Source organism: Apteryx mantelli, chromosome 4 (assembly GCF_036417845.1).
Source record: "Apteryx mantelli isolate bAptMan1 chromosome 4, bAptMan1.hap1, whole genome shotgun sequence".
Classification (NCBI taxonomy): Eukaryota; Metazoa; Chordata; class Aves; order Apterygiformes; family Apterygidae; genus Apteryx; species Apteryx mantelli.
This window is the reverse complement of record NC_089981.1, coordinates 18,664,673-18,677,665: the sequence shown is the minus strand read 5'-3', so window position 1 is coordinate 18,677,665 and position 12,993 is coordinate 18,664,673.

Here is a 12,993-nt window from a genome sequence, read left to right as displayed (position 1 = left end):
CCATGAGCCAGCCACATGCCCTTGTGGCCAAGAAGACCAACAGTATCCTGGGCTGCATTTGGCAAGAGTGTTGGCAGCAGGTCGAGGGAGGTGATCCTCGCCCTCTACTCAGTCCTGGGGAGGCCACATCTGGAGTGCTGTGTGCAGTTCTGGGCTCCGCAATACAAGAGAGACATGGAGCTACTGGAGTGAGTCCTTTGAAGGGCTCCTAAGATGCTGAAGGGACGGGAGCATGTGTCCTACGAGGAAAGGGTGAGAGAGCTGGTCCTGTTCAGTGTGGAGAAGCCTGAGGGGGGGTCTTTATCAATGGGTATAAATATGTGAAGGGAGGGTGTAGAGAGAATGGGGCCAGACTCTTTTCAGCGGTGCCCAGTGACAGGACGAGAGGCAAAGGGCACAAACTGAAACACAGGAAGTTCCCTCTGAATATAAGGAAACTTTTTATAGTGACAAACTTTTTTACTGTGACAGAGCACTGAAATGGGTTGCACAGAGACTGTGAAGTCTCCATCCTTGGAGATATTCAAAAGCCATCTGGACAGGGTCCTGGGCAACATGCTTTAGGTGACCCTGTGCGAGCGGTGGGGTTGGACTCAATGATTTCCAGAGGTGCCTTCCAACCTCAACCATTTTGTGATTCCGATATGGACCCCATCTGTATTGTTTTAACTCATATGTCTCCACAGAGTGAATTTGCATCAGCTTGGTGGTTTCTATCACCTAGTCATAGCTTTTCTGGTCTGGTGGTCAGTCCCTAAAACCTGACTGCCCACACACCCACTGCTGCCACAGCTTTTGGTCAGTGGAAAGCTGCTCCAGTGGAACCACTTTTTACTATAATCCTTTTACTCAAAGAAATCAACTCAAATTAGCTAAAGGAGGGACTTGAAGTGAATTAATTAAACTGCACTGAATCCCTGTGTGGACAGAACATAAATAATTTATTTATGTTTAATTAACTTGAGCACAAAGGGATCAGAATTGAGTTGTGACCACAGGCCTTCTGCCTTCCCACAGGGATTAATGCCATTTATCTAATCCACTGTAACAGTTAATTTGCATTAATTATCTTGATTTTCCCCATGGATTAGTGCAGAATGGCTCTTAACTCTCAGTGTGGAAACCCTTATTCCAGACTAACTGTGCCTTAATCCTAAACCAGTTTAATCCTGGAGTGGATTAAACTAATGTGAAATAAGGCTTTTGACTTCCAGAAAAGTGCAGCCGCGCAAAGCACTAATTAGGACTGCTCTTCTATCACAAACTCACTGTAATCCCTGCTCTCTCTGGCGCTCTCTGTTGCTGAGTCGCGTGGTTCCTCTGTGCCTGTTCCCTTGTCCCTTGGTGGATACGGCCGTAAAGCGCATCCTGCCAGGCCAGCTCTGGGAAAGCTGGCATGTGCCGACTTGACTTCAGTTGCTTTGCTGTGCGACAGCATGTCCACGGGAGCAATGAAGCACCCTCTTTTCCGTTAGCAGGTCTGAGCCTCAGACCCCATTCCTCAGCTGTAATGCATCACCATATCCGCAGAAGTCACCCCATATAGCTGTAAAAAAAAGGGGTGATAAGGGACAGAGCCATTTGTCACCCCCACAGAAAGCAGGGAGCATTACGTGCCAGGGCTGGGGCACCTGAGCAATGGACAGCAAGTGTTTAGGAGCTCCTGTGGAAAGCATCTGATGGGGCCATCAGTTCTGCACAACCCTTTTTTTGCTCGGATGTGCAGTATCCTGCTTCACCCATCGCACCATCACAGCCTGCTGGCTTAGGGCAGCAATCTGGAGATGCTCTGAAAGGTACCCACAGCTGTCTCTTTTGACAGAAAAAAAATGTTTTATTCTGTCCTGGGTTGGTGCTGCGAAGGACACAGAGGGGTGAACAGCAGCACCTTCTGCCAGCAGGGACACCCCAGCCTCACATAAGACTGTGCCTCAGTTTCCCCCCTGCTAAACTGGCAGACTGGTTCCCCAGCCACTCCATCAATGAAGCCTCCCTTGAGCCAGGGACACAGCCTTGGTATAAACCCAGACTAGCTCTGGTCAGATATGGAAAAATGAGGCTTTGGTATCCTGCATCTCCCAGGACGTCTGCCCAAGTGGGCTGGCCATGCCCCTTCTCCAGCCCAGCCCTGCTGGTAGCTGTCTCTTCAGTTTGATGTTGCCCAGTTTCACCAGTGGGAACCAGTAGCCCAGCCAACGACTTACAGGAGGGGGAGGAGCACCCCGGGATAGGCCTTTTCTGCTGCCCCACGCATCTGCAAGCGCAGCCTGCAGCAGGTAAGGGCTTTGCTCGCCAGCGTGATGCCACGGACTCACGCTGCCTCAGCACCAGCTCATGCCAGCGCCGGGAAAGCACCTGTTTCTGACACAAACCAACAAAACGGAACAGCCTGAGTTTTCCTGGCAAGCGTTCACAGCTGGAGCGCTGGCCCGCATGGGGTGGCCCCCAGACCCATCCACCCAAGGGATCCCAGCCACCAGCTCAGGAGCCCCAAGGTGTCCCCAAGACTCGCCTGGCAGCAGTTAACAGAGGGTTGGATGGTGAGCCAATTCAAAGGATCGGGAAGGTCTCAAAATGAGACATCTGCCAGCATCTCCCAAAAGAGACAGAACTTTCATCATCACAGTTTTTCCATGCCTGAAGCACTGAATTTTTAAATAGGAGAAGAGAACAAAATTACCTGCCAAAGCTTCAGCACAGATGTGCCTCAGCTCAGGCTGTTGAATAGTGTCCTGATAGCTGGGCGAAAGATCGCTATCTCCAAGTTCAGAACAAAGGGAGGTACTTAAAGAGCTTTTAAGGCCAATCCTATTCCTTTTCTCTGACATATTTCGCTGAGCAATTCTCTGTGAAGTATCATCCAAAGCCGTCCTGCTTTACAATCTGCCTGTAATGCATTTCCAAGAAAAGGGACAGAGGCAGCATCCCACCTTTCAGGTTAACCTTTACAAGAGAGGGAAGAGGATGGCAGGAATCTCCCTTGGCTTTCCAGGCTCTCCGAGTCCCCCCCCCCCCCCCCCCCCCGCAAGATGCCACAGGGATTTATGTACACACTAAACAGATCATTTCGTATTTAAAATCCTGGCAAGTTAAGATAAATCCATGTAAGAAGCGAAAACTCATGCATTTTTTAATGGTGATTAGCTGTGGGAATGAAACTACAAAGAAAAAGGGTGGATTTGCTGTCTCTTGTAGCTTATAATCAAGCCCAGATGGTTTTGTGGATACCTGGCTTCAGACTTACCCACATAATTGCTCTCACACAGGGGTGACCTGGAGAAATACAAGGGCTTGCGCCACAGGCGAGAGCACGTTAAAATACTTTAGGGGTCCCTCCTGGTTTTAAAACAGCAATGAGCTTGTTGGATCCACTTGTTAAGAAAACCTCCTGGGGAGGAGGAGAAGCGGCAAGGCAAGACATGGGGAGAGGTGCATGGGAAGCTGTGAGCGGCTGTGAGCAGCAAACACCCAAAAACTCATCTCCTGCCGGGCTCATCTCTGCAAAGACCATTGTCCCTCACCCAAAAGGGACGTCCTTTCAGGCAGAGTCGCAGGGCTCTCACCAGCACTCACGTTCCGGGTGCTTTTCCCCTCCCTCCTCCTGCTTCTCAGCCAAATATTTTAAGGGTTCGGCATTTTCTAATGTGAACCAAACACCAATTTTTTTTTCTTAACCGCTTCTTGCAAAAAAGCCATGTGTCGCTGCAGATTTCACCCAAGGGTTCGGCAGGAGGCAGACACAGCTTTGAGCTGAACAGCCGAGGTCTGCTCTAGCAGAGCCCAGAACTCCTAACACAAAGTTTTTGATGCCTGTGTCCACGGGCAGTGCTGTCAACTGTGGTGGTAACTACCATGCCCAGCATCTTCCAGACTTCAGAGCAAGCAGGCGCACTTTCAGGAATCAGAGATTTTATGCTAGGGATTTCCTCCTTGTCTCCCCCCACTTTTTAACTTTCTTGTTGGAGATAAACTGATGCAAATCCAGAAAGGTGGCAAATGTTGCAGCAAAGCTGTGTGGACAAGCGCATCCTCAATCTGCCTTGCTGGAATCTGCTGGTGAACAAAGCGGAGGAGAAACATAAGCAACCTAAGCAAGTCCAAGAGTTGGAGTCAAATGTCCAGGAGTTAAATGTTAGACAGACAGACAGACAGTTGGAGAGATGCCCACGCAGAGCACAGGTGGATGGAAAAGCCCATCTGGAGACCGGAAAAGTGCTCACAGGCATTCTGCCACCCTGCCAGGAGACTGGCAGAGCAAAACATTGATGATGGCTGTATGGCATCCGCCAGGCTCAGTCAAGGAGCCTGGGAGTTGCTCTGTGACCCTCCAATGCCAGCCAGACCCCCTTTTCCTTTTTGAACATGTGCTGGGGCTCCTTGCAAAACACACCAAGGTTGGAGAAGCCCAGCTGAAAAATATCCGTTGCCAGGTAGGACGGTGGGAGCTGCCCCTCTCTGCTGGTGATCCAGTCCCCTGGATCCAGGCGCCTGCTTTGCTTAGAGCAATTTCCCCCTTGCAAAATCACACACTGCCTCGGAGGGCTGCATAGCCTCAAGGATGAAGCTCACTCGTTCCCAGGCTGCAACTTGAACAAATCCCAAATATCTTGTAATACCAGGAATGGGAAGGAGTTTTTGTCCCTGCTTGCATTGGGAGCCCTCCTAGGTTGTGACACAGTACATTTGCATACACAGAGGCACAGAAAAGCTGACAAAATAGAGAGGAAACATGGCTTTTTTTTCTCCTCTCTCTTGTGCATTGCTTTAAGCACAAACCTCTGGCAGGGCCATGAGGAGCTGGCATGCTCCTGTGATGGGGTTTATTCAAGGCAAGGCTTGCTCCCTACACTGTTCAGGGTCTGGGAATAACTGAGCCCACCTTGGGGCTTGGGGTGGGTTGGGTGGTGTCCTGAGGTCCCACCTAGCCCTACAGATCTGCGATTTTCCTTTCCCCTTCCTCTACCAAGCCCACCTGCAGCTGCCCTTGTCCCCCGGCTTCTTCCCATCCCACTCTCCCCTTTTGCTGCCAAAATTACAGATCAGGTGGCAAAGATTAAAGCCATTCCTGAAACCATCCTGTGCAAGAAAGGAGCATTTGGAAGGCTAAATCCCGCAATCCCCTTATTCCAATTAGGATCCTTTCTCCTAGAGATTTGGGGTGGTGCAAGAAAATGATTCCAATCTGCTCTCAGCAAAGAGCAGCATCATCATCAGCTTCTTGACATGGGAGGAGGCTCACCTGAAAATCTAAAAGAGAAAACCTCCACTCTACACATGGACTCACACACATACACATTAAAAAAAAAAAAAGAATGAGGGAGGTAGAAGTTCCTGAACACCCCATAAGCTGATTAAAGGGTATTTTACTTTTACGTAGGAAGGATTTAGCCATGCAGTTCCTAGTACCATCTGACCTCAATAAACTCCCATGCCATCAGCGGGCACCACCATCGGATGGGGCCTGGCCTGCGCCTGGGCTCCTTGCAGATCATTGCACCTAGACAGCTTCATCAGGACCTGCAATGCCTTTGCTAGACATGTGCGGAGGATGAGATGGTCCTTCCCCAACCTTCTCAGCCCGTCCTGGCCCCAGCATGCATAGCCACCTTGAAGCCACAGACCCCAATGAGGGCAGCGCAAAGGCTGCAGGAGCATTTTGAGGTGCGTGTTTTGGCGAAGCAAGGTGCCTCCGAGAAAAAGAGAAGCCCAGCGGTCCAAAATCGCTGCAGAAACACAGCTGGGCAGCGAAGAAGCCAGCAGTGGCTGCCACGAATAAACAGCAACCTGAGGGCTGGATGGGCTCTCCTGGTGCAAGGCAGGAGCGGTAATGACCACATTATGCCTGAGCAACATTTATCCGTTCTGTTCTTAAAGCTCTCTGGGGATGGAGACTAACTCACCCGCACTGCTCTTCCAGTCAAAAAGTCTGTTCTGATGTCCCATATAGATTTCCTTGAAAGGTGAGAGAGAATTTCTCCCCTTCACAGCTCAGGACAACACCCTGGAGCACCGAGCTGTGATTTTTTGATAGTCAGCCTGAATCCGTCTTAGGGTGCAGGGTCAGGATTGGCCCCACACCTAGCTGTAGGATGAAATCCTCTCTTCTCCAAAATCCTTTTGGCTTTTCCTTGCCCTGCAGGATTGCACCACAGAAAAAGGCCAGGCTCATATGCTCTCCTTAAATATTGCCAAATTTTGGGCTAGAGAGACCAGTGATCTGACTTGATAGGGTGTTTTTTGTGTCCTCCAGCAGTAACTACTTAAAGAGTTTGCACTCAGGCTAGAAAGTGTTACCCATTCACTTTGACGTGCCTCCGCTGGGCGGTTTCTCTCATGTTTCCTGTAGGTATGGGTCCTCTAGCCTATGTGGCACTCCTGCAGCCGCAGGCACTGCCACCAGCACTAGGTTTAATGGGCATGGAGATAAAACTTCCTTGGACCCAAATGATGACAGGCCTCCCTTTGATCTCTGTTGACCAAAATTCCCCAGGAGCAGCTTCAGATACTGGCACCAAAGCCCTGTCTAGTCCTCTCACATTTCCAGGTGTCTGATTTTTCCAGAGGTGCCTGAATTTCTTTGAATTTCTTTCCTGAGGCACATGCTGTCCTGCTCCTGCCTTGGCAGTTTGGGCTGCTCCAAAGCCGTACAAGCCAAGCATCCCATTGCCCATCTCACCCATGTGTGGTTGTGCCCTGAGGTTGTCTGATGTGGCTCAAGACCTGGGATGAAGACAGTCCTCATAACCATGGCCAGAGCCGTGGCTGGGGCTTCACCTTCAGCCATGACATTGCTGATGGACCACCCACCTTTGGTCCTGCAGAGGAGACAGGCACGTGGAGGCAGGACAGCTATGGCCCTCAACGTTTCCAATGAGAGTGATGCCTGTATTTCCAACTGGCTGTTTTCTTTCTCTGGCTTCGCTGTCCTTCTGCAGCTCCCAAGTCTGGCCATGACAGCTCAGCATTTCAAAACCTGCAAGACCTCTAAAACCCTGTTCAAACGATGATTTTTCCAGTGAGCCTTAGAAGGCATCTCAGGCAAAACCTCTCCTTTATCTTTCTGTGCAGCTGCCTATGCTTTTTTAGAATTTTCTTGTGTGTCTGTGCTCTATTCATCAACATATTTAACATAGTTATAGGATCCTGCATTTCACATTGAGGGTTTGGTGCCCCTTTGGTTACCCTGTAGAGAGGAGTAAAAGGACCTTCCTCTATGCCAGTCTCAGCTTTGACACCTTTGGGATGGGGTACAGCTCGTGCTCACTAGCATTTAGGTATCCCTTCGGGTGATTTTAGGGCTCCTATTCATTGTCTGCAGATCCAGCTTGCCTCTCCCGGGGTCAGGACCCCCACGGGCTCATTGCCCCCAAGCAATGCTGTGCCAGCTGCTCACAGTGGTCTCTGGAAATGGAACTCAGTCTCACAGATGGCGAAACTGAGCTGCAGGCAGACTAAGCGTCTTGGCCGAGGTCCTGCACAGCCTCAGTGTCGAAACGGGGATGGACCTCTGTTTCGTAATGCTTGCTCCCTGCCGTACGTGAGGATGTCCCCAGCAGAGGGGTGACATGGATCCCCAGCTGAGTGGGAGCTGTGAACAGCTCTGCTCGCTGCCCTCCCACCTGTGGCCACTGGATTTACTTAATGCTGCTCACGGCAGGTCTCTCCATGCTGTGCGTGTCAGTCAGCAGCAAGCCTAAGCACAAGGAATTGTGCAAAGCTGCTGGCAGCTTTACACCTGGGGATGTCCTCAGGGCAGCTCACCTCCTACTTAGGGATGGTGCCAAGGATCACAGACCCCTTCTACCTCCTGCCCTGGGACATCTCTCCCTGTCCTCTTTGAGGAGTGTTGATGCACGGCCTCAGAGCTCCTTAGGCAGCCCTTAAATGTTGTGCTGCCTCCCACAAATGCTGTGCTACATCCTGCAGATTCTGTGCTACGGCCCCAGAGATGCTGCTGCGTTGTAGCCCTCAGGTCCATAGGGAGAGAGCAGTGACTCACACATCCATTCAGTGCTGGTTGCCTGCTCAGAGCCTTGGGCCGCTCTGGGATTTCACCAACACGCTGAGGCAGAGTGTCCTGCTGAGTTCAGGACACTACGGACAATGGGGAAGGGGTATTTCAGGCAGGGCTTTGGACTCCTGCTTTAGAAAGCGGTGAATCACCTGGAACTGACTGCTGACAGATCTCCAGTCTCCAGCTTTTTGGGGACACCTACAGTGATGTGAGATGATCCCCAACCTAAAGGCTAACAACTTATATCTTCCCAGAAATCATAAATATCTGAGGCGTGTAACAAGGATCCAAGCTTGGACCACATCTGAGAGCATCCCAGACTCAGTGGACTCATGTCCGACCTGGCTTGCTTCTACCTTCGGCACAAAAGATGGCCCTGCTCCCTAACGCTGGCTGTTTCTAGCCTACCATGAAAATATCTCCAGCCAAATGCATCCCCTGAACCATCTTTACCTCAGTTGTGCCCAGCTAAGCGAGAGCAGCTGGGACATTTCTTTTGCTTTTTGGCTAAGGAGTTTTTCCCTGAGTGTGCAGATAGCCGTGGGCATAGGCTTGAGCTAGCCCTGTGATGGGCCCCATCCTTTCTCAAAGAAGATTATCCACAAACTCCCCTGTGATACCTCCAGGCAGGTGATCCCCAGCCTTTCTCTCAGCCAGGGGCTGAGTCTGGTTTGGTCTGGGCCCAGGTAAGTCACTGGCAGCAGATGGCAAGGATCAGTGCAGTCCTGACTTTTTGCAGCTTTGGATGAGACAACTATATGAGGAGCAGGGATCAGGTGAGGGCAATAATTTCTGTTTGCTTTGACATTCTTTGAGTCAATGACTAGGAACTTTTCTCTGCAATGATGCTGCACAGCAATGCTGGGTTGGATTACAGTGATTAACGGATGATTTAATCACACCTTTGTGCCTGCTGCTGGCTGCTAGCAAGGGGAGTCCGCACTCCCACTTTGCATGCTCACACAAACAGAAAATGAAAAAAAAAACAAGGTGCAAATTCTCAAAGCTCCTGGCAGCTGGTATTACTAAATAGTCCCATCTTTTATCGCTCCTGTCTCAATACATACCTGCTCCCACTGAGGCTGATGAGAGCTTAATGTTAATTCTGGTTAAAGGACAACCAAACTTGTTTCTGGACTGGGGATTTGTTCTGGGCTCCTGTTTATTCAGGTATAAACAGCAGCTTGCAAAAGTTTTTGAGTTTTCTTGTATGCTTCTAAACTTCTTCATCAGGGGCCACAGGAGCTTCATTTAAGCTCAAGCCCTTGGTTGTCCATGCTACACTGCAGCAATGCCAGGCCTGGCCTCCCGCCTCTCTACCCTGTCATCCTGACCCTTTTCACTCTCTGCTGCATCTGGAAGGCAAAATCATTTTTAGTTACAAGGTAGATATATATGTCAGGGTACTTCACTCCTCCTTCCCATATCCCAAAGCTTTTTCTCTCCTGTAACTCACCCTCTGCTACCATCATGGGGACATTTCATCCAGCATCCTTGCAACCTCTCCTGTGAGCATCTTACCCGGGCGTAGTGAGGCATTCCCAGCAAACTGAGTTCCCCAAGAGTCTGGGAGCACTGCAGCCCCATTGAGGTTATTTGCAAAGGTAAGGAAGTCACATTGGTCCTTTTTAACTCCCTGTATGTTGTTTGGCTTTCTAATATATATTTTTTTCTCCCTGTCTTGCCCCTGCAGGGCCTTTCTCAGTTGCAGATGTTTGCACTGGGGCAACACCAGGAGCCCCAGCTGAAGGCTGTCACCACTGTATTGATGTCATATATGAAGGAAGGCCTTTACAGATTTAAATGCTAAAAAAAGAAATCCGGAGACTGGCAGATGTCACCAATGCCACGGGGGGCTCCCAAAGCTGGGCTGGGTGCTCAGAAGAGCTTTCAGCTGCAGTGGGAGAAGCATGTGACTCACAACACATCTGCACCTGGTTTTATAGAGGACAAAATGCATTGAATGAGGTCATATCAACACAAAAAAGTGTATCAGAGAGTTGGTGAGGGGGCTGCGAGAGAAATGACAGTGCTAATACTGCTGAAGAAAACAGTTATAAGGGCAAAATGCTACAGGACTCATCAGTGCAGGTTTTATTCTTCCAAGGGAAGGATGACGTGGAAAATCCAGGTCACCCCCAGCCCTCTAGTCATGGAGACACCCTTTGCTCCCCAAAGGAAAAAAGAAAAATAGACAAGAAAAAGTGCAATATGGCTCCTATTTCCCCAGCTGGAAGATAAGCAGATTTATTTATAATGATTAATCCTTCCGAGCTACTTTATACAAAATAAAGAAGCAGAGAAAGGGCGGAATCCTGTTTTCTCCCTCCATTTGTACGTCACCTTTAGCAGAAGTGCTTGAAAGCAGCCAGCTCCAAAGCCTGGTGAAGGCAGGGAGTATATTCAGTGTGTTTCTCATGCAGGTCTAAGTATGCTTCTTGCTTTAAAGCTGTGATTCAGACTGGTCTCACCAGACCTTTCCCAGACCTAGCCATGAAACTGCAACTTGAAAAGCTTTGTCCCCTCATGCAGAAGCTGCATGTCGTCCTACTGATCTGTCAATGTTTGCCCACAAGTTGTTTCGCCAAATAGGAGGTACACACATACGCTCATTCAATTTTTCTGGTATTTGCAAACAAACCCTGAGCCAGAATTAAAAAAGGAGAACAAAAGATTAAACTCCTATCAAGAGGCAGTTAAAGCCAGGAAGAGAGATAATGATGACAACCATAATGGATCAATCGGTCCAGGGATGTTTGTCCAGCAAATTACTGTCATTATACACACAAACAGGCATTATTACACATCAGCAAAAATATGGTCCATTGAATTGCTGCAAATTACCTGAACGGGTTTACCAAGTAATTAAAAGGAGATTTCAACCCGGATGCATTATCTGATGTTAATCATGATTACTCATATTCCCATCTTTACCCAAGTAATTGCTCCTGATAAGGGCTGCAGATTTATAGGGGGCTGTGGAGAGGAGTGGGCCAGTGGTGCATCGTAGCCGTGAGACAGCCAAGAGCCCCAAGCGACCCCGGTGTGGTGAGTACCGCCGTGCTGACACGGTCAGCCTGGATGGGCTGTGTTCTCCCTAGGTTCAAGGTTTGGGTGGTGGATTTCAGGCCTCCGTCGTGCTCTGCCAAGCTGTTGCCATGAGGCAAACCGTCTCCTGAACAGCAGTGCTGATAATATGCAGGGTTTTCTTCCTCTAGAGCAACCGGAGGAAAGAACAGAGCTCAAACAGCAGCTGGACTAGATGTGTGTCCAGAAATACATGGTCCTTAGTTTTAGGTAGAGCCTAACAGATGGGCTGGAGCAAGAAGGTGTGTCGGGCTCACAGCACTCCTTTCAGAAAGCTCTCCTGGTGGTAACGTTCCTTCAGCATGATGGGAGACTTGATCTGACAAAGGCCTTGGGTGCAAGCCGATGTTTTAGTAGTTGGGTTCGTCCACTGCAAAGCGCTGAGCTGCTCCCAGGTATTGGCCTGACTCAGTGCATGCTTCTTTCAGCTGAAGGTCCCCAGCTAGCTAAGGGGCTTAAAAAGGGGTAATAAAAGCTTGGAAGTTTCATAAGGAGGTTAAACTGTGATGATACTGAAAATCTGCTCCAGGGTTTAACTGATTAAAAAAAAAATGCAACGCAAAACAATCATTAGTGACACGTAGAAGTCCCCCAAAAGCCACTGCTCCCACCAAACAAGTCTGATCTGCACAGGGAGGAGGAGATTATGTGCAGAAAGGGAGAAGACAAGTTGATCTGCTTGGTCAGTGGCTAGGAAGACCATCAGGAGAGAGGGGTGACGCTAGAGCGGGGATGGGGTGTAAAATGGGATGTTAAATACAGTTTCTGAGGATAAACTGTCATGGTCACAGTGAAATCCCTGCAGACACAGGATGATTCCCCATGGCCATCTCCAAGGGGAAGGTGGGTCCATGGTGCTCCAAGAGGAACGCCAGCCCTGGATTGGTGCAAGGAAAGCCAAAACGCCAGGTTGAAATCCAGGGGCCAAGGCGCTGTGTGGCAGGTTTTTTATAGACTGAGGGACCAGTCTATAAAAAACCAGTGTGCTGGTTTCGCTTCTCTGAGGCTTGGCATGCTCTGGACTCAGGGGACTGATTTCATCTCTTCTATGTCCCTCGGGCAGGAGGTAGCAGTGTGGAGCCTGTTTTGTCCAGATTCCAATAAGGAACTGACCTTTGAAATGTTCTTTTCCTTTTATTTATTTAATCCCCCTCCAAGCCAAACCAGGCAGGAAGACTGACAACACCAAAAGCATCAGAAGGGAGTGTGAGATGAAGCTTACAGCTCCCTAACCATGAACTTCTCTGCAGAACCTCTCTCCTCTCTGCCCTGCAGCTGCCATTAAACAGCTGTGCTGTGGCTTACAGTGAAGTCATTTATGTATAAACCCCCCCAACCTTGTCATTCCTCTGCCTCTGTCTCCTTGTCTTGCAGCATCCCTAGGGTAGAAAACAGTCCCTGAAGGGCTAGAAAGTGTTCAGTAAACTCTGACAGTCCTTTAATGCTCTTTGAACTCCCTGGTTTCAGACTAGAATAAAATCAAAGTGGGAGGACTCCAATTTTGGATTAGCAAGTGCAATATGGGGGTTTCCAGGATGGCAACAAAGAAAGCAAGATTTGCTTCTTCACAAGCAGAAGACATGAGTATGATAAATTACAGGCATGACCCCTGTGTAATTCCTGGGGGAATGTGAGCATCCTCTTATAGGTGCACATATGCATTTCTGCAGGCATAGGGCTGCAAGCAGAGCTTGGGGAATAGAAGGGAAAAATATGCAATGGCTTGTGATAGGCAAAATGCAATTTTCTTTTCTTTTTATTTCAGCAAGAGAACAAAAACATATTAGATTTTGCTGTTACTGAAGCTGTGTGTGTTATTTCTTTTTTTTTTTTCTTCTTGAAAATAAGGTTTGAGGATAAATAGATATCAACACATGCAAGAGCCCTTCCCT